General features: G+C 37.8%; 1 pseudogene; it reads right to left on the reverse strand.

Moving 5' to 3' along the window:
• Positions 1-1,041: 1,041 nt before the first annotated feature.
• On the reverse strand, positions 1,042-3,391 carry LOC120790176 (annotated as a pseudogene).
• Positions 3,392-21,882: the final 18,491 nt, after the last annotated feature.

A 21,882-nucleotide genomic window follows, 5' to 3' on the forward strand; every position in this document is an offset into this window, starting at 1 on the left:
CTTTAGGGGACAGCCTCAATGTGTTTGTCCACCACATGATCAAAAGCATGTACAAGTCATTTTGGTATATCAGATGGCCTTGTTACCTCTTGAGATCTGTAGTCAAGCTGAGAATAGTCAGTTTTCTGTGTCGGAGTCATGAATGGTGTTTCAAATAGCTATCACAAGCTCTAAAATAAGTATATACTGACAGCTTGTATGTTGATATTGATGATATCCTTGGGTGTAAAGGAATCCACGTTTATTTGTACAACACATTTCATACACTGGTAATGTCAAAGTGCTCAACATTTTAAAAACAGAATGAATACAAATATATAGAAATACAAAATACATACATTTTTTTCCAGAGTTCATAAAAACACTCACTCATTCCAAAAGCTCAGGATGGGAGGTTGGTCAGAGGCCATGGAGGCGAGGGAAGTTTTAAGGCTGCTTTTAACAGAGGTAAGTCTGTTGTGTTATTTTAGAGGCTGGTAGCAAAGTAACTAAAAGCAGCTTGACCAGATTTTGATTTCAATCCCTGAAACAACAAGGAGACAAGTGCCAGATAACCTGAGAGACCTGTTTGGCTAAAAACCAGTTACCAGACCTAAGAGACATCATGGAGTCGGGCCTTTTAGTGTTGAAAAACAAGATTCATTAAGGGATCATTCAGGTCTATTGCTTGTTGAGTCTTATTTCTGTATTATCTGACCATCAGATAATCAGACCTGTTGTAAACAAGCCACCTGTTTATCCAGATTAATGTGACCAGTTGTTCCCAACCCCTGGGGAATGGTTGAGCCTGGGCCACACTCATTTGCTAAAGGGCCTCTAGGAAATGATATGATTCACTTTATTGATTATGGTATTTGTCATTCTCTAGGTCTTGGGCAATAAAGCATCACTTATTTTACATGGGATTTATTTGTTTATCCATTTTTGTTTATTGCTGTAGCACTCTCACATCTCCAGATCCCATCTCCAGATGCTCTAGAGCAGTAGAAATGCTGTCCTTGCTTGCCTATCGTTGTATCTTCATCTGTACCTACTTGTTTTTCAATGGTACTCCCCAGTTAGGATTCTTAAGGACTCTACTTCTTCGAGCCTGCTGCCTTCAAGTTTGATTGGTTCAATACTGGCTGAATTCATCCTTTTGATCATCATCTTCCCCTTATGGATATGAAGTCCTACTTGTGGGGAAGTAACTGCAAGTGTTGTGGTCTTATCCTGCATCTGATAGTGGCTGGGTGCAAGCAGTGTCAAGTCATCTTCAAAGCACAAAGCACACCGGATGCAGTTTTTTTTTTTGTAGAAACAACAATTTAAATAGTAGGCAACTCCATCTGATCCCGGTCCTGATCTCAAACTTGTTGGTAACCTGTCCTTCATGTATCACTCTAATGGTCCTTCCAGCATAGCTATTCTTGATCAAGTTCACAAGCCTAGTTGGCACTCCATAATATCTCAAGAGCAAAGTGTACATACAGTCAGGAGTTCCACTCCTCCTGAATCCTGCTCGTTGGTCTCTTAGCTGTTGGTCAACTGCATCCTTCATTCTATCCAGGATGACTCTATTGATCTCTTTTCCTGGTACAGAGAGAAGGGTATTCCCTCCATAGTTGGAACGGTTGCCCAGGTCTCCTCTCCTAGAGAGCTTGTTCATAAAGCCCTCTTTCTTTTCTGACAGTATTTCTCCTTCTTCACAGATCTTTCCGAAGAGTGGATAAAGCAATCCCACAGTGGTATTAAAATCTGCCTTTAATACTTCTGCCGGGATTGTATCTGGTCCGGCTGTCTTGCCATTCTTTAGTTTATGTACAGTCTTTCTGATTTCCTCCCTATTGGGTATGTCACACCTGATGGGGAGATCGGTTTCTGCTGGTTGGATATCTGGGGGATATGGTGTTGAGGGTCTGTTAAGCAGTTCTTCAAAATGTTCCGCCTATCTATTGAATTGGCCTTTTTTGGTCATAATAGAGTTACCTTCTTTGTTTTTGACTGGTCTTTGCGGCTTTCTGTGCTTGCCTGACATCTTTCTGGTGGTGTCATACAAGTGCTTCATGTTTCCCCTGCCTGCTGCTTCCTCTGCTTATTCTGCTAGGCTGTATTTCAGCCTTTCCGCTTTGATACTCTCTGTGTCCCTCAAAGGACTCATGTTATATTTTTGTGAATTTCCTGTTGCCTGGTTCTGTGTAATATGGTCTGGTGATATTCATGTTGCTTTGTGGATCTTCTTATGGGGAATGATGCTGCCTCCGATGACAAGCTTTTTCAACGCACATATATCTATGAAGTTCTCTCCATTCTCACACATTTCTTCAAGTTTGTGTGTTTCCATCACCTCTTCATATCCTACATTATCTTCTCCGATCTTGGCATTAAAGTCTCCCATAAGCATGGCGACATCTTTCACTGAGTATTTTCCCAGAATGTTCTGAAGTCTGTCATAGAACACATCTTTCACTTCTTCTCCACTGTCGTTTGTTGGTGCGTAGAATTGGATAATGATCATCTTGATCTTCTGCTTCTTTGCTTTGAATGATGCTGTGATGATTCTTGGTCCATGGGGCTCCCATCCTATTACTGCTCTCTGTGCAGATCTTGATACCATAAGTACTTTACCTTCTGTGTGGGGCATCATCCTCTTAATGACCCAAACAGAGCAACATCTCTCTAGTCATCAGTCTTTCCTGTTTCAATTCTATCCATCTTGCCTCGCTGATTCCCATTAGCGCAAGGTTTTAGTTTTTCATTTCTGCTGCTATTTGATTGGTTTTCTCTGCTTGGTACATGGCCTTTACATCCCACGTACCAATGGTGATATTGTTCCTGGCTGTAAGAAGGGTGGTTGGTCCTTAAGATTCCAGGGACTCCTTGCTTTCACCACACAACTTCATAAGTCTTCGAGCTGAGGAACTTTTCTCTCCCAGTACCAGGTTCTCTTGTTGTTCCCTTGTCTGCATTTCTGTAGCAAGTAAAGTTTTTATGTGGCAGCGGTGCTAACTTTTCGCCCAGGTTTGGGAGCAGCCACAGTGGAATATAACAGGATGTAGCTGAGATAAAAAGCCTAAAGTGATCCTTAGCGGCCTCCAGTACATATCCAAAAATTTGATTTCTTTTTTTTTGATTGTGCAACCGATCTCACCCACTATGTTATTATCACATGTCATTATGTGCCCACATAGCTGCAGTCAGTACAGTAGGTTAAAGTTGAAACAGGAAGTGGGTCTGTAAACTGTGATGGATATTTACAATGTTTGCAAGTTGGGGTGATATGTTTCATTCAAATTTGTTTTCTTTTCCAAATAAGTTTGACCTACTAACCTGGAGGTTTGTTTCCAACTTGTCTGATCATCTGACTGTTCCTGTTTCTTGACCCATCAGACTTCTTTAGTGATGTCACCATATTCTGAGATTTCACCAATTAATTTTGAGTATAATGTTGTCATTCCAATATGACGGTCAAAAGTTTGAAGACAAGACCCAAGTTGTAACACATCAGAATTATCATATATATAAGTTAATTCTAGAAACTGCTAGGGTGGGGTAGCTAAGCAACTTTTTCTCATTAGATTTGACAGTTTTTAAGAACCCAGTAGTACCTTTTTTTGAGACACCTCATGTCAAATATAGCGACGTTTTAGGGAGACCTAAATTCCTCCCCCTTGAAGAACTCACTGCTTTTCATTGAATCTGCTCTCACATAGCTGTGCCACTATGGACTGACTGTGGTCTTTGAGTGGAGGTGAGCAGCAACACATTCAGTTTACCAATTATCAGCCAGACAAAAACTTGAATGGGCTGTGGATGTCCTCCTAACCACCAATCACTGATCCCCTGTGCATGTTCATATTCATGACACTTAAGTTTCACAGTATATACAACAGCCCATGTAGAAACATTTTGAAATTAGAGGCAGATTTTAATGCATATCGATGTGATGATAGCAGGTTGAAAAACAATAATAGCTAATAATAAAGCTAGTTAGAGTTAGCGAGGTTTAGCTTGATTTTGTCTTAGTAAACGTATATTATTTTTTTTATTCTTGTCTATACAGTTAGGTACATAAGTATTTAAATGGTGACACAGTGTTCATAATTTTGCCTCTGCACACAACCACAATGGACTTGAAACAAAGTTATCAAGGTGTGATTGAAGTGCAGACTTTCAGCTTTAATTCAAGGGGGTTTAACAAACATTTCACATTAACTGTTTAGGACAGCCATTTTTATACATAGTCCCTCATTTTCAGAGGCTTAAAAGTTAATGGACAAACCAACATAGTTATAAATATAAGGATTATTTTTAATACTTGCATGAAGTTCCGGTGCAGTCAATGACTGCCTGAAGTCTGGAACCCATGGACATAACCAAATGCTGAGTTTCCTCCCTTGAGATGTTTTGCCAGGCCTTTACTGCAGCCACCTTCAGTTGCTGCTTGTTTGTGGGTCTTTGTGCCTTCAGTTCTGTCTTCAGTAAGTAAAAAGCATTCTCAGTTGGGTTGAGGTCAGGAGACTGATTTGGTCATTGAATATTCCATTTCTTTGCCTTGAGGAGTTCTTGGGTTGCTTTCGCAGTATGTTTTGGGTCATTATCCATCTGTACTGTGAAGCGCTATTCTTTCAGTTCTGCAGCATTTGGCTGAATCTGAGCAGATAGTATAACCCAATACACTTCAGTATTCATCCTGCTACTTCTATTAGCAGTCAACATCATCAGTAAATACCCAGTAAATACCCAGTAACCCAGTTTCACTGGCAACCACACGTGCCCGTGCCATAACACTGCCTCCACCATGTTTGAAAGATATTGTGGTATGCTTTGAATCATGAGCCGTTCCTTCCCTTATCTATACCCTTCTCTTCCCATCATGCTTTTTGTGTGTTAGTGTTACTAGTGGTTTGCATCTTGTGGTAAACCCTTTGTATTTAAATTATTGAAGCTGCCTCTTGATTGTGGACTTACCTCCTTGGGAGTGTTCTTGACCTGGCTAGATGTTGTGAAGAGTTTTTCTTCACCAAGTAAAGAATTCTGTGACCATCCAGTTTAGTTGTCTTCTGTGGTCTTCCAGCTCTTTTGGTGTTGCTGAGCTTACCAGTGCATTCCTTCTTTTTAAGAATGTACCAGCTTGTTGATATGGCCACTCCTGCAATCTGTCTGATAGGTTTGTTTTGTTTTTTCAGCCTAATTATGGCCTCCTTCATTTGCATTGAGACCTCTTTGGACTGCATATTGAGATTTCCCATGAACAGCTACCAAATGCAATTTCAAAACTTGGAGTCAACTCCAGACCTTTTATCTGCTCAATTTGTCATGAAATAACGAGGCCACACCTGGCCATGAAATTGTTTGTCAGTCAACTGTCCAATTACTTTGAGCCTCTGAAAATGAGAGACTATGTATAAAAAAGGTTGCAAATCCTAAACAGTTAATGCAATATTTTTATCAAACCCCTTGAATTAAATCTAGACATGTTAATGGCTTTGTTTTAAATCCATTGTCGTGGCTTAATTTGGCAAAATTACAAAAATTGTGTCACTGTCCAAATACCTATGTGAATAACTGTAGGGAAATAGTTACATGATGAAATCACAGATATGCAAATTAGCATGTGACATTATCTACCAACTTTTCCAGCAGACTGTAGCTACTTTCCATTGAAAATTGTTGGCAACACTGGAGACTGCAGAGATTAAGGATGGAGCTAGAATTTTTTTTTTTTTTCTTTATGCCCAAATCAGACCTTGGCATTCTGAATGAGCTGTATCAGCTAGTAAACGGTGTATTACAGTACTCCTTCCATGACTGTAGTAGAACTCAGACTTTGAACTACAGTGTCAATCTATTTGCCTACTACTCTAAACATTACTGTCTGGCATGAATTAAAAAGCTCTTCTTCTATCAGATCAGCCAGCCAGCAAGACTACTTGTGATCACATTATGCTTAGCCAAGGTGATGTTTTGTATGTGTATGTGTGTGTGTGTGTGTGTGTGTGTGTGTGTGTGTGTGTGTGTGTGTGTGTGTGTATGTCTGTGTGTATGTCTGTGTGTGTGTGTGTGTGTGTGTGTGTGTGTGGCAGTTGATCACATTAGATGTAACCTGCCCAGGCTCTCCATTCATTGATCACAGTCAGTCTTTGTCAGCACTCATTTAGTTTCCTGATATCTAACTAATGTCCTTTAGTGGCCAAACAACATGCAGGTAGACAGAGACAGAGGGAGAGGAGGGGAGAGGAGAGCAGGAAGGAAGGAAAGAAAGGATACAAGGAAACAACATTTTGCAGTGTGTGTGCGTGTGTCTGAAAGAGAGCACATTCCCTCCGTGGCTAAGCTTAAATAATGTGAATCAAATACGGGGGAGATGAATAGTGTGTCAACATGGAAGTTTCTCCACATATTTCACCTGAACACTTAGCAAAGGAGACACCGTACACAGCACTCGCTCTTTCTTTCTCTCTACTCTGTCTCTTCCTTTTTCACTTTGAGTTTACTTCTATGTGGCAGAAGCCTGGAGGTTAAAAAAGGGTAAACAACTACTGTTAAAGGGTAAGTCCCCTTTATTACATCTTAGACCATATCTTTTATCATTTCTATCATTTATGATAAAATTTTACTCAGCAAAGTAAATATTGAAATTTGGGAATATAATGACTAAAAGTCATTGAGGTGTCATTTGAAGTGTAAAACAAACTAAAACCTAGTATGTGGCTGGACAACCCTTTATCTGTTTACTTCTCTCCTACTCTCTGTGCTCACAAATACAGTATTTTAATACAGTCAAATTCCCAATAAAGCTTCTCATTTACAAGTTTTTCTGTTTCTGTTGTCAGACAATTGAACAAGTATGAAATAGTGACTGAAGCACGACCCATTAAGAGTGTATGTTAACCAGCAATCACTTTCAATCCATTTCCAGGCTGCTGCCTGCCAAACCTGACTTCGCGCTCATAAGGCACTACTGGTGACTGTCATCTACAGAAAGTAGTAAACATTTGTACAAAAAGTTGGTAGATTTGTTCAAGTTTAAGCCCTATAGGAAGTTGTATTGTTAGATTCTGCTGAAAGTAGTTGAACCCACAGGTTAAGCATAGGAGCTAACAGCAGGCAAACTGGCTGAATTTAAAACTGCTGAACATTTTTTCTATTGACAACTTGAAAGAAAGAAAAACAGAAAGACATAATTTTTGTTGGATATGAAACGTCTTATCAGTCAAACCCCAGCAGTGTGAAATGCTGTATTGCTCTAATCCACCTTCTCTACATCAGTCAATACACTGGTTTGTACATTCTTTAATCTATATTTCTTTCCTTCACATCTTTATCTACATCTTGCTCAGCCTTATTCAAGTCTCTCTCCTCTGACAATGCCTCCTCTCTCACTCATCTCATTCCTCAATCTAAATGCCCTCACAGCTCCACTGGACTCATCTTTTCCTCCCTGTCTCTTTTCCCTTAGGTGACTTTCTCTGTCTCTCCACCTCCCACTTTGGACTTCCTCTCGTCCTCCCTCTCTCCGAGACAGCCTTATTTGGTGGGACCCATTATTGAGTACTGCAGCCATTCACAAAGCATATATCTCTGTCTCCTCCAGCCTCTTAATCCAATCAGGGTCTATCACAGACAAACTCACCTGAGGAGGGAGTGCACAATACACTAAGAGTCGCACACACATATATGCTTCCATGTATATTTGAAGGAACAGTCTGACATTTTAGGATATACGCTGATAAGCCACAACAATTAAAAACCAGTATCTGCTTTTAATGTTGTGGCCGATTGGTCTATGCTGGTTGAGTGTCAGTACGGAGATAGGTCCAGAATGTGGTTAGCTTAGTTTAGCTCCAACACTGGAAGCAGGGAGAATCTGTTACATTAGCTCTATCAAGTGTGAAATATACATGTCATCAGCAAGACTAAGGCTTATTAGCCAGCAAGCAGTCACCAAATAGTCCATATTTTCTTTCGTGGATAAAGTAATTCTTCATTTACCGTTTAGTAACATCAGTTTTGTTGAGGCTACTCAACAGTGAATTTATGATATGTTTCTCATATGATATTAATATTGTAGAAATTGCTATTGATTTACTTTATATTAATTTTAATTTAATCTGTTAACTGTTTAATTATACATAATAAAAATTTTATTTGCCAAAATGATAGTGTAAATAGTTTTTCAAAGCCTTCACACTACCAGGATAAGATTCTGGGAGAAAAATGTTAAATGCAGGAAAGAGAAATGCAGGGAATTCTGTCACTGCTGCAGTGTTATTGGCTGTTATCGCCACTTTACCCTCATAAGATTAGAGGGCAGTCTGTCTTTGCCATGTTCATTTTAGATGTGTGGTTTTATACACAAATGTGTGGAAAGATATTACACTTTCATAGTTACCTTGTATCAATATGGGGGATAGTTTCATTGCTCTCTTTTCTCCAAGTTGTAAGTACGGTTTTTGTCAACAATGAAACACCTGGGCAAATTTACTTTGATGCCTGTTTTTATAGCTTTTCAAACCTCTCTTCTAAGGGCAAGGTCAAGGCACACGGCCGCCCACCATGAGCCGGGTTCTGTTCAAGGTTTCTACCTGTCTAAAAGGGAGTTTGTCCTTGCCACTGTCACCAAGTGCTAGCTCATGGGGGAATGTTGGGTCTCTGTAAATATAAATAAAGAGAAAGGTCTAGACCTGCTCTATATGAAAAGTGCCCTGATATAACGTTTGTTATGATTTGGCACAATATTAATGAAACCGAATTGAATTGAAAGGACTATACTGAGTGACTGGCATCTCACTATGAACAACAGTACCAGTATGTACTGAATGGGAAGTGCTTTTATGGACTCAGTTTGAACTTGGTTTCAACCCCTTTTCAACTTGGTATATGGCACATTGTATATCCAACACTTTTCAATTTGCCTCCTGTTCACACACTGATGGCATTGAGCTGCCATGCAAGGTGCTGGCCTAACCGAAGGGAGCAGTTTGGGAATCAGTGTTTCCTCCATGGACACATCAACATGGGAAGAGGAGGAGATGAGGATAAGTTGTGATAAGTTGACAACCCACTTTACCTCCTACCAACCCCATTTGGTCGTGACTCAATCTCATAACAGCTTGAACTTGGATTTGTCTCAAACTTAACTTACCTGGTCTTGGCTTCAAACCTACAACATATACATTTCTGAAGCATCTTTTCAGTCATCAGTGTATCCCTCCAGATTATAAGTGTAACTACATTGATCAGGTATTATTAACACTGAAGGAGGACTGTAACTGCTTTTGATGTGTTGCTAATGTGCTTTCCCTCCTGTCCGTCCTGAACCTCTGGACAGTCCAAAAAAAAAAAAAAGAAAAAAGAAAAAACACACCCTGAACAAGAGCACACAATTGTTCCTAAAATGTTGTACTATTCCTACTAGTTTTGTATTTAGTCGAGGAATTATTTTCCGACATGTAATGGCCACTTATAAAAAGAAATACTGACTCTCAGCTAGTTCCATACAAAACACTTCATGTTGGCCTTCAAGACCCATTAGTTGAACAAATCGCTCAGCTCAAATCTCTGTGGTCCAATAAAGAAATTTTGAAATAAATGCAGGTACACAGAGGCAGCATACATAAACTCCCCTAAATTTTGTCAAATCCTATCAGTAGTTGGTATGATATTTTGTCTAACACTCTCACCCACATGCATCAATATGTACAGTGGTGGACATATTTAATCGCTCCAGTAAATCAGTTTCAACAACAACGACTCAGTCTGAAGAGCTACTGGAGCTTTTGATTGAGTTATGTATGCTTGAACACACACAGACACAAACACACAAACACACAAGCACACACACACACACACACACACACACAGACACACACACACACACACACACATCCACATCCACACACCAACACGCACACACATACACACACACACACACACACACACTGATGCAGAAATAAACACCTGTCCAGGTCATTACATCAGCTTTTATGTGCCTGCTATTTACAGTCAAGCATGGTGCAGTGCTGCAGGCTGACAGGATAGCTCAACAACATGGACGCTGTGTTCATCTTTTCACACTATGTCGCCTTTCCTTCGTGACAAAGAGCTAGCCAGCACACTGTCTCACCTTGAGATTGACAGAAACATACTCACACAAACACACACAGCACAGAATGATATACTGCTTTTTTGAAGCAGTATTTAGATGAGGTTTGACAGATTTTACCCTTTAACTGTAACCGTACAAGTACTTGGATTACTTCAGATTTTAGTTTCTAGACACTTCATAACAACACTAAAATCATGTCAATTGTTTGACATGATTTTAATAATTTGATTTTTTTATTTTATTTTAGTGACATGATTTTTTTCCCTTATGTTACTTTTTTTTCCTCTGAATGCTAAAAAAATGCAGTTTAGTGGTGAAATATGAAAATTAGGTTCAGCTACTTAATTACATTATGTAAACTACTATTGACAATGATTTTCAGTCAAAGGGCAGTGAAAATGCAGTGAAAATCATATATAAAGTACATACCATCTTTATAAAGACTGTGAATCTCCTACTTCTGCTATTTTGACTTTAAAATGAACTACAGTATACAGCCAAAGTTCAAAGTATATGGAAGCTGTATCAGCTGTATATGATAACATCTCACTCCAGAACTATGGGCATACTATCCTCCACTCTGAGCCACACACCATGAAATAATACATTTTTAAAACAGTTCATTATGATAAGATTTTATTTCATCCTGCTTCTTTCCACAAAAACAGAGTTTGCTACAGATAATTGCTATTTAAATTCCTGCAGTTTTTAATCTCAGAATGTCCTTTTTCAAAAGTCAGGTTTTATTTCACAGTCATTTTTCTCAGTGATCATTTTGTTTCATAATGCCACAACATTAAAACCAGTTTCCAGCTTTAGTATTGTGACTCACTGCCTGAGGGTCTAAGGGGCTGTCCACACCAAGAACGATAACTATGAAGATAACTACAAAAATAACGATGTGAGCTGTTCTGTAAACAGTAGTGCCAAGCAGGCACTGAATGCTCCAGATGTGTCAGAGCATGAAAATGGATACTTATGACCTGTTACTGCGGTACGTTGTGCAGGGAAAGAAAAAGAAACCAGGAGGGTGTGGGTTCACAAAATTCTTCAAAGATGAGAGGAGTTAGGACAATCCAAAATTCAATTTTTTATGTGTAATTTTCAGCCTAATATTACGTTATATAAGAATTGAATAAGCTATGTACCGCAATAGCCAAAACTGAGTGCTTAGACTAGATCACCTGAAAGTGTTTCATATACCATAAATTAGCTTACATGAAAATAGGTAGTCAGAAACAGCAGCTACAACATTGACAAAGCTGGTGATTTAACTTTTATTTACCAATATACTTAATAAATAAGAAAAGAAATAGTGTTGAAAAGTTGTTGCTCAGCAAAGCTGTGCAGCACAGCCGTGGTGCTGTGCATCTCTCAGAGCCATGAGCCCTAAATACACCTTTGAATTCATGAGTACTACCATTCGCACATCAGTTAACTATTTTATTTTCTGTTTTACAAGGGCGAGAAGGAAAATCAAGTCATTCTAAATGTTGGATCTGCCATTTCTGAACATGACACTCCATAAATTCAGATGTATTTTGATTGGTTGTCAGAGTTTCTATTATTCAACAAATTGCTCTGAAAGGGTATCCCAATGATATCGTTCACCACTAATGTTGTTGTTATCCACTTGAGTTAGAAGGATTATTAAAAAGATATATTTATAGTTATCTTTATAGTTATTGTTCTTGGTGTGGTCGGCCCTTAAGACAGGCAGACTCAGTATCCTCTTTTAAATCTCTTTTTAAAACTCACTTTTATCTTTTAACTTTTTCCTAACTGATTGTATTTGTTGTAATTGTTTTAATTATTGATCTTGTTTTAGATTCATGTTTTAGATTTATTACTTGTAATCCTTGTATTTACTGTAAAGCACTTTGTAACTGTGTTTTGAAAGATTCTCTATAAAGTTATTATTATTATTATTATTATTATTATTATTATTATTATTATAACATAATCAGGGGAATTTTCTTAAAACTCCTCCAGAGCAGGCAAAATGATACACCTGTTTTCAGAGGCTGAGTAGTATTACCCATGACTAGTAAACTGCCCTCGTGTAAAATCAGTGAAATGCTTCTTTAAAAAGGGAGTAACTTACTTCATATCTGAGAGGAATGACACTGATTGGCCAATAGCTGATAGTTAATTGGCTGACTACACAGACACATTGCTACTCTGCACTGTATCTAAAACCACACTCGATGCACATGTCTGTGTGTGTGTGTGTGTGTGTGTGTGTTTGGTATGCTAGTGGTAGTAGTGTGTGTCCAGCTCCTTTTCCTTCAACAGCCGCTGCACGTAAAGCCAGCAGCCCCTCTGTTGAATAATTCTGCACACACAAACACCCACACCCACACCCACACCCACACACATACACATCAGCATTTTTCCAGGGATAAAAAGCTACTGTTGGATTACAGCAGATAGCCGCTCATACACCGCCATTAGACTCCTGAGAGCAGAGTAGAGTCACTCATAGGACAGTGTGCTGGGATTCTCAAGTTGGAAAAAAAATTATTGGAAAGATAGAAAACAAATGTGGAAAATGACAAAAGATATTTAACAGGTAAAGAAGTACTATACAATTCAACAAAAAAAGGTCATAGATCTTATTTTTGTTTTCCTTGATCATCTTCATCTTCCAGCTTTCATGTTGGAAGATTAAAAACAAGATGTTCATGCAGTTAATTATCATTGCACCAAACAGTGCACCAGAGCAGTAGCCAGAAAATAAACTGATGCAGATGGTCAGAGTGACAGTGAGAGCATCTCTTTCTGCACACTATGGAAGCTGTTCTTCGGAAGGTACTGCGATCTATTTTGACTCTGTACCTCTTGTCATGTTAAGGATGAAGTGTGAACCATGAGTTGGGGAATAAAAAATATTAAAATGTGTTACTGAGTTTATGAGGATGCAACAGTTCCAAAACATTAAAAAGACTGACAACTCCACTTCACAACTCTTAGTTTTCACAACTCTACAACAATGACATACAGTCATTTACAGTTTCCTGACAGTGTATTGTGTTTGTTTTACAACAATATTCTCCCCTGGCAAATAAAACATAATTACACTTTTTTATGGTTCTGTTGAGGCAACTGAAAGCACTTGATTAAGGTTAGTGAAAGAGGTTGGGCTTGGCTAAATACTGAAAAAGTCAACAGGAACTTAAAGCACAATGTGAGATGTTTACTTTTCAGTGTTTAACCAAAGCATCGGTTAAACGTTGAGTGGGAAATTATTTACAAATACCTGATTTTATCGTTAATAAAATGTATCATGTTGTCACCTGGAATGCAGTGAAAGATAATTGTTCCCAGCCTTGAAACAGCGCAAGAACCTGCAGCCAATCAGGACACAGCGGTGTGAGGAAACTGAGAGTGAATGTGTGTGACCAGCTGCAGCAGCATGCCTCCTCTAAACAACAAAGTGTGTAGAATCGTCTGTCTTTACGATATACAAGGACATCAAGGGTGACATTACTGTCTCTGCCAATGGATTTCACGGCAGCCGCACACAAAGCACACACATATCCAACACACATTTTATGCGCTCATACATGCCTATATACAAATGCACAAAAGCTAGTACCCATAGTTCTGCTGACACACATGCGCACACAGTGGAACACAGCAATATGCTGAAGTGTATAGTGGTTGAAGAGGCTACAAGGGTGTAGCTCATTGATAAATGATGTGGGCTGCATTAGTCGTTGCTTGGCTAAAACATGTTCTGGAAGGGTGAGCATGAAACATAAAATATGGGCAACCAGCGATGCCTATGAATATTTTTGAATGCTTTGAATATTAATATAGCCAGGGTTGGTTACCCTGACACCTCCCGACCGCAGACGCACTACTACCACTAGCATACCAAACACACACATATACATACACACAGGCACACAGACACACACAAAAACACACAGAACTGTCTCCCCTCTGAGTCTCCTTCTGCATATTGAGTGCACACGTTCAGCTTTCTTTATCGACTGTCCTCATTGATCTGTATTGCTCCAGGGTTTTTCGTTGCTGTGTGATATAGTTGGACAGTATAACATCTTTCTTACTTCTTTGCTTTGTGAAAGTCTAACTGGTTATTTGAGCACAGCACTTACAGTGGCTTCAGAAAGTTTTCAGACGCCTTCACTTTTTGCACACTTTGTGTTGTAGATTTAATTGTAAATGGATAAAATTGCCATCTTTATCAATAACCCATAATGACATAGTGAAATCATGTTTTTTAGATTTTTTTTGTAAATGTATTAAAAATCAAAACCTGAAATCTCTAATTTACAAAGGTAGTTTCTCTCAGATTGGATAGGAAGTGTCTGTGAACTACAATCTTCAGGTCTCTCCACAGGTGCACTACGGGGTTTAAGTCTGGGCTCAAGGACAGTAAGAGACTTATTCCAAAGCCACTGCAGCATTGTCTTGGTTGTATGTATCCATTTTCACACAATAAAGTGTGCAAAAGTGAAGGGGACTGAACATTTTCTGAAGAACTACCCACGTTTAGTCAAAACATGAAATTACTGAGAGGAGTAAGCTTAAGACACACATAATAACTGAGTTAAAAAAAATCTTGTTCAGTGATATCATTTTGCTATTTTAACAGCAAACTCCAGAACAGCTTTAATGCTCTTTGGCATAGATTCTTCAAGTCTATGGAACTCTAGTGGAGGGATGGAACTAAGATTACAACTAATTTTATTTTCAGTTAATCTGCCTTTCTCAGTTAATCGTTTATATGGGCTATAAAAAAAGAGGAAAAGTCAAAACAGTTTTTTAAAATCGAAAAGGTGTAATCTTTTTTTTTCTTCTGACTTACAGAGATTATTATCAATTTATTCTAATTAATATTCACCATTTGACTTTAATATTCTTATTATTAGTAAATGGAACTAGAGAATGTTGAAAGATGTTGCAAAATGTCTCACTCTGTCGATTTTTTGGTAGCGGTATGGAGTAATGCCTGTTTGATGCATGAATGTAGACATGCATGAAACAATAAACATTCCTGCCAATGGATTCGAACTATTACACTACACTAGAGGTGGTGGTAATGCACCAAGAAACAAAGGAAATACTGCTAGCAAGTAAACATGGATTTAAAAAAAGCAGGTTTCAGTTTTATGAGTTAAGAAATGCATTCAACATGTCTTTTAGACCTTAAGAATGCAGACAGTGCATATTGGTAGGTAACATTGAATGTAAAAAGAGATTTGATTATTTTCAAGAAAATTAATTAATTAATTAATTAATTGATTATCAAAATTGTTGCATTATTTTTCTGTTGGGTAAATAATAGATTACTCGACTAAACGTTTCAGCTTTATATGGAAAACCATTGTTCCAAAAGATATTCCCTCATTTGGTGTTTTGATTGTGTCAGTGGTCCATTTTTGACATCCGTTTTATGTCCATTGCACAGAACAGGGATGCTTCTTTTTTTTAAAATCTAATCATCTACACTTATCTCCACAGGCAGCGGCACAAATCATACCAAATCTCCTACTACACAAATTTCCTTCAGTCCATATGTTGCGAACTTGTTATATTCCTCATGGAGCCTATATTATTCTCCCATGGCATTTTGTTCACAATTGTAGACCATTTCATTAAATTAAAAGGCTCGAGGGAGAAAACAAAACTTTCCAAACTTTAACGAGGTTGCTTGCGGAGATTTGGCAGATTTTCCAAGTAGTAAGAAACACATCCTAATCAGGTTTTTATCATTCTCAAACTGATAATGGAAACTTTTTTTTTTTAACATTTACATGATTTTCAGTACTGGGATACATCATGTTAACTTGCTGCATGTACTGTACTCAGTGACTGTGAGAAAGAATAATTATATTGTATTGTAATTTGAGTGTTATAACTCTTAAACTTGAAAGATGGGAGAGGCTGAGTTAAACAAAGTGTTTTTACTGAAGGTCTGAGAGAAACATTGCTAGTAGAGCCAAACTGAGGTGGGAAACATACTGTAAAAGGTCTCCAAGAGTTATTAGTAGCAAGTTATCTTAGAAACAACAGAGACAGGGAAGTAATTTCTCTTCTTGACTTATTGACTACAACTGCCTTTGGTGACATTTCTCTCTTAAATGACAAAAAAAGACAAGAAAAAAAAAGTATAACATGTAATGAAACATCGAGGCTGAAATAAAATGCATCTCATTAAAAAACAATTACATCTTTTATAGAGTATGAATATTTTTTTTCTGGCACAGAACTGAAAGTGAAACTTCAAACTAAAAGTTGCCAGAAGCAACTAAGAACAAAGACAGAAGTGTTTTTTTAGTCGATTTATACTGTCACTGAAACCAGTCAAAGTAAGTATCAGGTATTAAGGCAAGTTCTTAAAAGGAACAAATCTGTAGTGGTTTCAAAGATGCTTTTAAAATGACACTGTATTCTGCTTGTTTTTTTTGGTTTTTTTTGTCCGAAAAACACTTTGAGACCGGGATTTTGCACTGGAACATCTATTATGTTTCCAAAGAGGCTGGAAGTCCGGGATACTCTCCAGTGCATTTCATTTCTCTGAGGGCAAAGCCTGCAGGCTAGGAAGAGATTTTAACTGTACTCACTGACAGTGTGGAGGTCATGTTGAGCAGAGAGGGGAGAGAGGTAGAAAAACAGTGGAGAGATAAAAAAGAAGAAAAATGCCATGCTTCTTCAAACCATCTCTTTGGGGAGCTGACACATCAAGTCTTTAACTTTAAATTTGGTATCATCCAGTTGGTGTCACTCACCTTTGATATGATGCAGGTTGTAAGATTATTAATTATAAAATCAGTATTTACTCTCTGTGGGAAGTCCTTTAACGGAACAAATTCTAGTAAAAGACTTTCATTACATGCCACACCAGCATGAGTGAATATCCAAGTATGGAGTAGTACTATTGTTTACATTTATATAGATATATTTAATGGAATTAGATTTATAGAATATATTTAATGGAGAAAAAGTTCATCTCTGTGAAGCACAATGACCCCAAATATTAATATATATCACTCTAAATATGATGTCAATTAATTTCTGATTTACAAAAGAATTCCTGTCCCAGAGTAACAACTGGCCAAATGTATAATGATGCAACAACCACGGTAACTTGTGGTACAATAGACTATGTTTTCATTGTTACTATTGATTGCCATATTTTTTAGTTATTTACTGTAAGGATTAAAAAGGTTGCACATGGAATCATATCTATATACTTTGAATGTGCTTCCATCTGTAAAATAATGCCATTACTGCAAATATTTTGAGTCTTTGCAATTAAACAGCAAAACTGAGAACACTCATCAACTTGATACAACACCAAAAATATTCCTTAGAACATAGGGGTAGTGCTGCTGGAGCGCACTGGAATGACACTACACTCGTTTTTTCTACCAGTGGGGAAATACAATATTCTCAGTTCGCATTACCTGGCTGAAATTCATGTATGTTTTTTTAAGCCCTTGAAGATCCAATCATCACTAAAGCGAATGTCATATAAGAGAGCATATAAAAACAAATGGAATGGTCAGAGATGTCATATTGATATTTTGATTTATTTAAGATGTGTTTAGTGATTGACAACATCAACTGATGGTAAATAAAGGTATTTATCATCAGTGTCCATTACTGTTGGGGTCTAACAAAACTGGGTTGAATCTCATTTATTTACAAAAATGGCTTAATTATTGGCTCGTCTACCATATAATGGTTATTTGACTGATAACAAGATATTGAGACAATATGGATATAATCCTCTAGATGACAGTATTAACCTGTTGTTTTTGTAAATAAATGAGTTGCAACATGAGGACTTTATGAACTATTCATAAAGTCAGTTTAACATATGATCCTGTGGTCAATTATAGTTGACTAATGAATGTAAACTTGCCTCCATAGCAACAGTGTGAAACACTGGTACCATAAAACAACAGGACTCAAAAGCACGACTCACGACATAGCAAGTCCAGGGTTTCACAAAAATCAGCAACTTTACTTGAGAACAGGTCAGTACACAGGAAGGCAGATAGAACAGGCTAAAAAATTCCAAAATGGCTGGGCAAAATATGTGGTTGAGACTAGGCAAACTAATAAAAACCAGGAACACGAACAAATGGAGATTGCTGGAACACTTGTCATGAGGAACAAAGACAAACTGCACAGAGGGAAGGGAACACAGTGACTAAATATACTGGGAGAGGGGGACACAATTGGACACAGATGCAACACATTAGGCATGGGCAGATAGTCACAAGGGTGGGAAAAACAGGTGGGCAGGAGGTGTGACTGTGAAATGAGTGGGAGAGTTAATGACATCAAAATAAAACAGGAAATAGTACACAAGGTAAAAACTAAAGGGAAAAAAGCATGACTTAATTGGCAGAATGAGACATGACACAGTGGTTACATAACCTTAGAAACGAGCCACAACTCAAAAGTGAGCGTGCACGTGTGTGTTATAGGTGCCCACCAGTGCTTAAAATAGCACTACACCCCCACCTTACAATAAACTAAGTTAGGACTTCATAAAAATGTCCAGACAGCTCTGATGGAGCTCAGGAATCAACATGAGAACAAGTTAAAATTAGCTAGTGCTGTTATGCCTGCCACAGTTGTGGGCAAAAATCAGTGCTGCATTTCAGAAAAACCCAGAATTACATTCATTGACATGAACATTACTAGTAAGACTCATTCATATGTAACCCATTACAGATGCTGTCTTAATTGCATTAAAAGTTGAATTTTCACAGACATGCAAATTGTGGCTCTGTGGTCCCCGGTAAAATCCTTATGTTCAGATGTTGCCCTGTGTGGAGAGGAAACCTATTTATCCTAAATAGCTAGGTTATGTTTTTTCTGAAGAAGCGGCTTCATGGCTTTCTCTTATTTGGTGTAAGATTTGTTTGGGCAGCGTGACGGTGAGAAATATCCTGAAAGTAGGTGTCTCATGTCAAAAGTGTGAAAGTTGGCTTTTCTCTGTTATCTCATTCACTGTATTATACTTAGGCTGATCAGTCAGCATTTCTGAAAAGTCATTCAAAAGTTTATAGAATTTGTACTTTGCTAACTGAAGCACAATTCAGCTGAGTGAGCATGGGAGCTGCGTCTTCATGTCCATACAGTCTGGTTGTCTGCTCCTTCTGATCACTGTGCTGCTGTGAGCTGCAGTCACAGGTAGGTCACTGCTCAGTTGTTTAGAACTGAACTTATTCTCCTCTACAGCTTACTGCCTTCTGTCCCTACATAACCACACTCTCTCTCACAGTACAGTTGAGTAGAAGGATGTGCATCAATTCCTGGAGGCTAGAGTCGTACTGTGAATAACATAATAATGAAAGAGAAGGTTGCAGAAACCAAATACATTCAGTTTTAAACTCAGTTCAGCATCCTTTAAGGGTCTGTAAAAACTGTCTATGTATAAGTGATTACGTTGCAGAGTTGTTTGTTGTAAATTTGTTTTTTGCTCTGTATAGTTCTTACCAAAAAACAAAGTCACAGACAAAAAAGTTTGGGATTTGGGAGGAGCAGTGTTGTTTATACTGTCAACATCAATCAAAGATATAGAACAGATGAAAATCAATTGTATTTAATCATGTTTCTAAACTGGGGTCTCTCATATGCCAGACAGAAATAATGTGTCTGTTATCATAGCAGACTTCTGAAACATATGCATGTTTATATGCAATTATCTTAGGAAAATCCATAAAGTATCAATATCAAGTCAATTAAATAGGTGCCCGGGTTTACAGCAACCCAAACACAACATTAAGGTTAATGCAATCTGTTCAATTTAGCAGGTGGACCTGGAAGTGAGATCCTGCTATTTCTTGTAAATTCTCACCAAAATCTGATCCCAATATTCTGAGGAAAAATACCTGTTTGATCCCATTATATAGTGATAGTAGTATTACCACCATTTTTCATAATACAATATCATATTACAAGATACTCTTCAAAAAGTAAAAAAAAATGTTTCAAGTGACCATGCTTTCAGAAATAACACCATGAATAGTTTTTATTTATAACTTACTTAATTAAAAGCACAGTAAACAGGAAAAACCCAGTGTGACCACCATTTGACTTTAGAACAGCACCAATTCTCCTAGGTACCCTTGCTCGGTTTTTCAAGGTACTTGGCAGGAAGATTGTTCCAAACATCTTAGAGAACCTGCCTCAGTTATTTTCTGGATTTAGGCTGTCTTGGTGTCTTCTGTCTCTTCATGTAATGACAGACTTGATGATGTTAAGATCGGGGTTCTGTAGGGGCCATACCATCTGCTCCAGCTTGTTGTTCTTGTTGTTCTTGTTGCTGTTGATGATAGTTCTTTATGACTCCAGCTTTATGTTGGGTTTTCAGGCTGCGGAATGAATTTGGGTCGAATCAGATGCCTCCCTCATTGTACTGTGTAATGGACAAGAATCTAAACATCTAAAGTAACTAAAACTTTTGCACAGTATTGTACACCGATCAGCCACAACGTTAAAACCAGTTATCGCTTTTAATGTTGTGGCTGAATTATTTCTGTACGTATACAGTAGATTTGAAAAGCTATTTCCAAAGTGCAAAAATCATGTATAAGATATTATAATGTACAAAATATATATAATGTATACAGGTTTGGAATGTCATTTCCTTAATTTCTTAATTTATGTTTTGCTGTATTTAATCAATTAAATTGTTGATCTGTTTTCTGCCATTTTAGAATGTTTTTGTACTGCTGTGACGTGAAGTTTCCCTCTGGGGATCAAAAGTCTTATCTTTTTTATTATGCCTTTTGTGATTATAGACTGACCTTATTGTTCAATCCAAGATAATTCAGGGAAAGGAGTAGCAGGTCCTTCAACCATATAGGTCGCTTGTTCCTACCCTCTGATACGACCCATAGGAGCATATCAGTGGCAGGCGCACTAAACCTTCATCATTATTGTAACAATAATAAACACATGGTTAAGTTTTTGGAACAGCCACAGTAAGCTTATATTTAGGCACAAAAGCTGTTTGGTTATGTTCAGGAAAAGTTTGTGGTGTGGGTTAAAATAAGTACTTCTTTAAGGTTTGAGGACCTTTGTTTTCATGGTTACAATAATAAACACGCGGCTAGTCTGTGGAACAGTCATGGATAAAAGAAGCAGTATCGACAGCATTCTCCTGTGTGAAATTCCTGTGTTCTGTTGATCCATCCATCCACCCCAAGCTCCCTAACACGGATTTTGTCGCTCTATATACTACATAACCTGACTTACGCAATCAATTACTACAGCCTCTAGAGGTCATCTAACAATGAAATGTAACTATGGATCATAATAGGCTGCTGGCACAGACACACTATGGGGTCATTTTTTACAGGAGGATTGTCTTGAAAAAGACTGATATATTCTGAGAAGTAATAATTTCAAAAACAAAAACAAAGCCTTTTACCTTAATCTCCGAGCCCCTATTCTCACTTGTCCAATTGTATTATTATTGGTTCAAAGAGCTGATCAGGTTAAAGGAGTGGATAAGTGTGCACCAATCTTTAAACAAAGTATGAAAATAGCTTTAAAAAATATTTTTTATACTACATCCTTCTACGCTGAGTCATCCTCTCTCCAATCATTTCTCATATGGGAGCAAACTCAGTCTCTCCCTCCACAACATACACTATGAACATTTTGCATTCCACAATACCTATTATGTTTCTGTGAATGTCTGAAAATGATAATAAGCCCAACACTGTGTTCTCCATATTGTCACATAAAAAATGGTTTTCAACTTCCAACAATGTCTCCATATGCACAGCTGC

The sequence above is a fragment of the Xiphias gladius genome, chromosome 5, assembly GCF_016859285.1.
Source record: "Xiphias gladius isolate SHS-SW01 ecotype Sanya breed wild chromosome 5, ASM1685928v1, whole genome shotgun sequence".
Lineage (NCBI taxonomy): Eukaryota > Metazoa > Chordata > Actinopteri > Istiophoriformes > Xiphiidae > Xiphias > Xiphias gladius.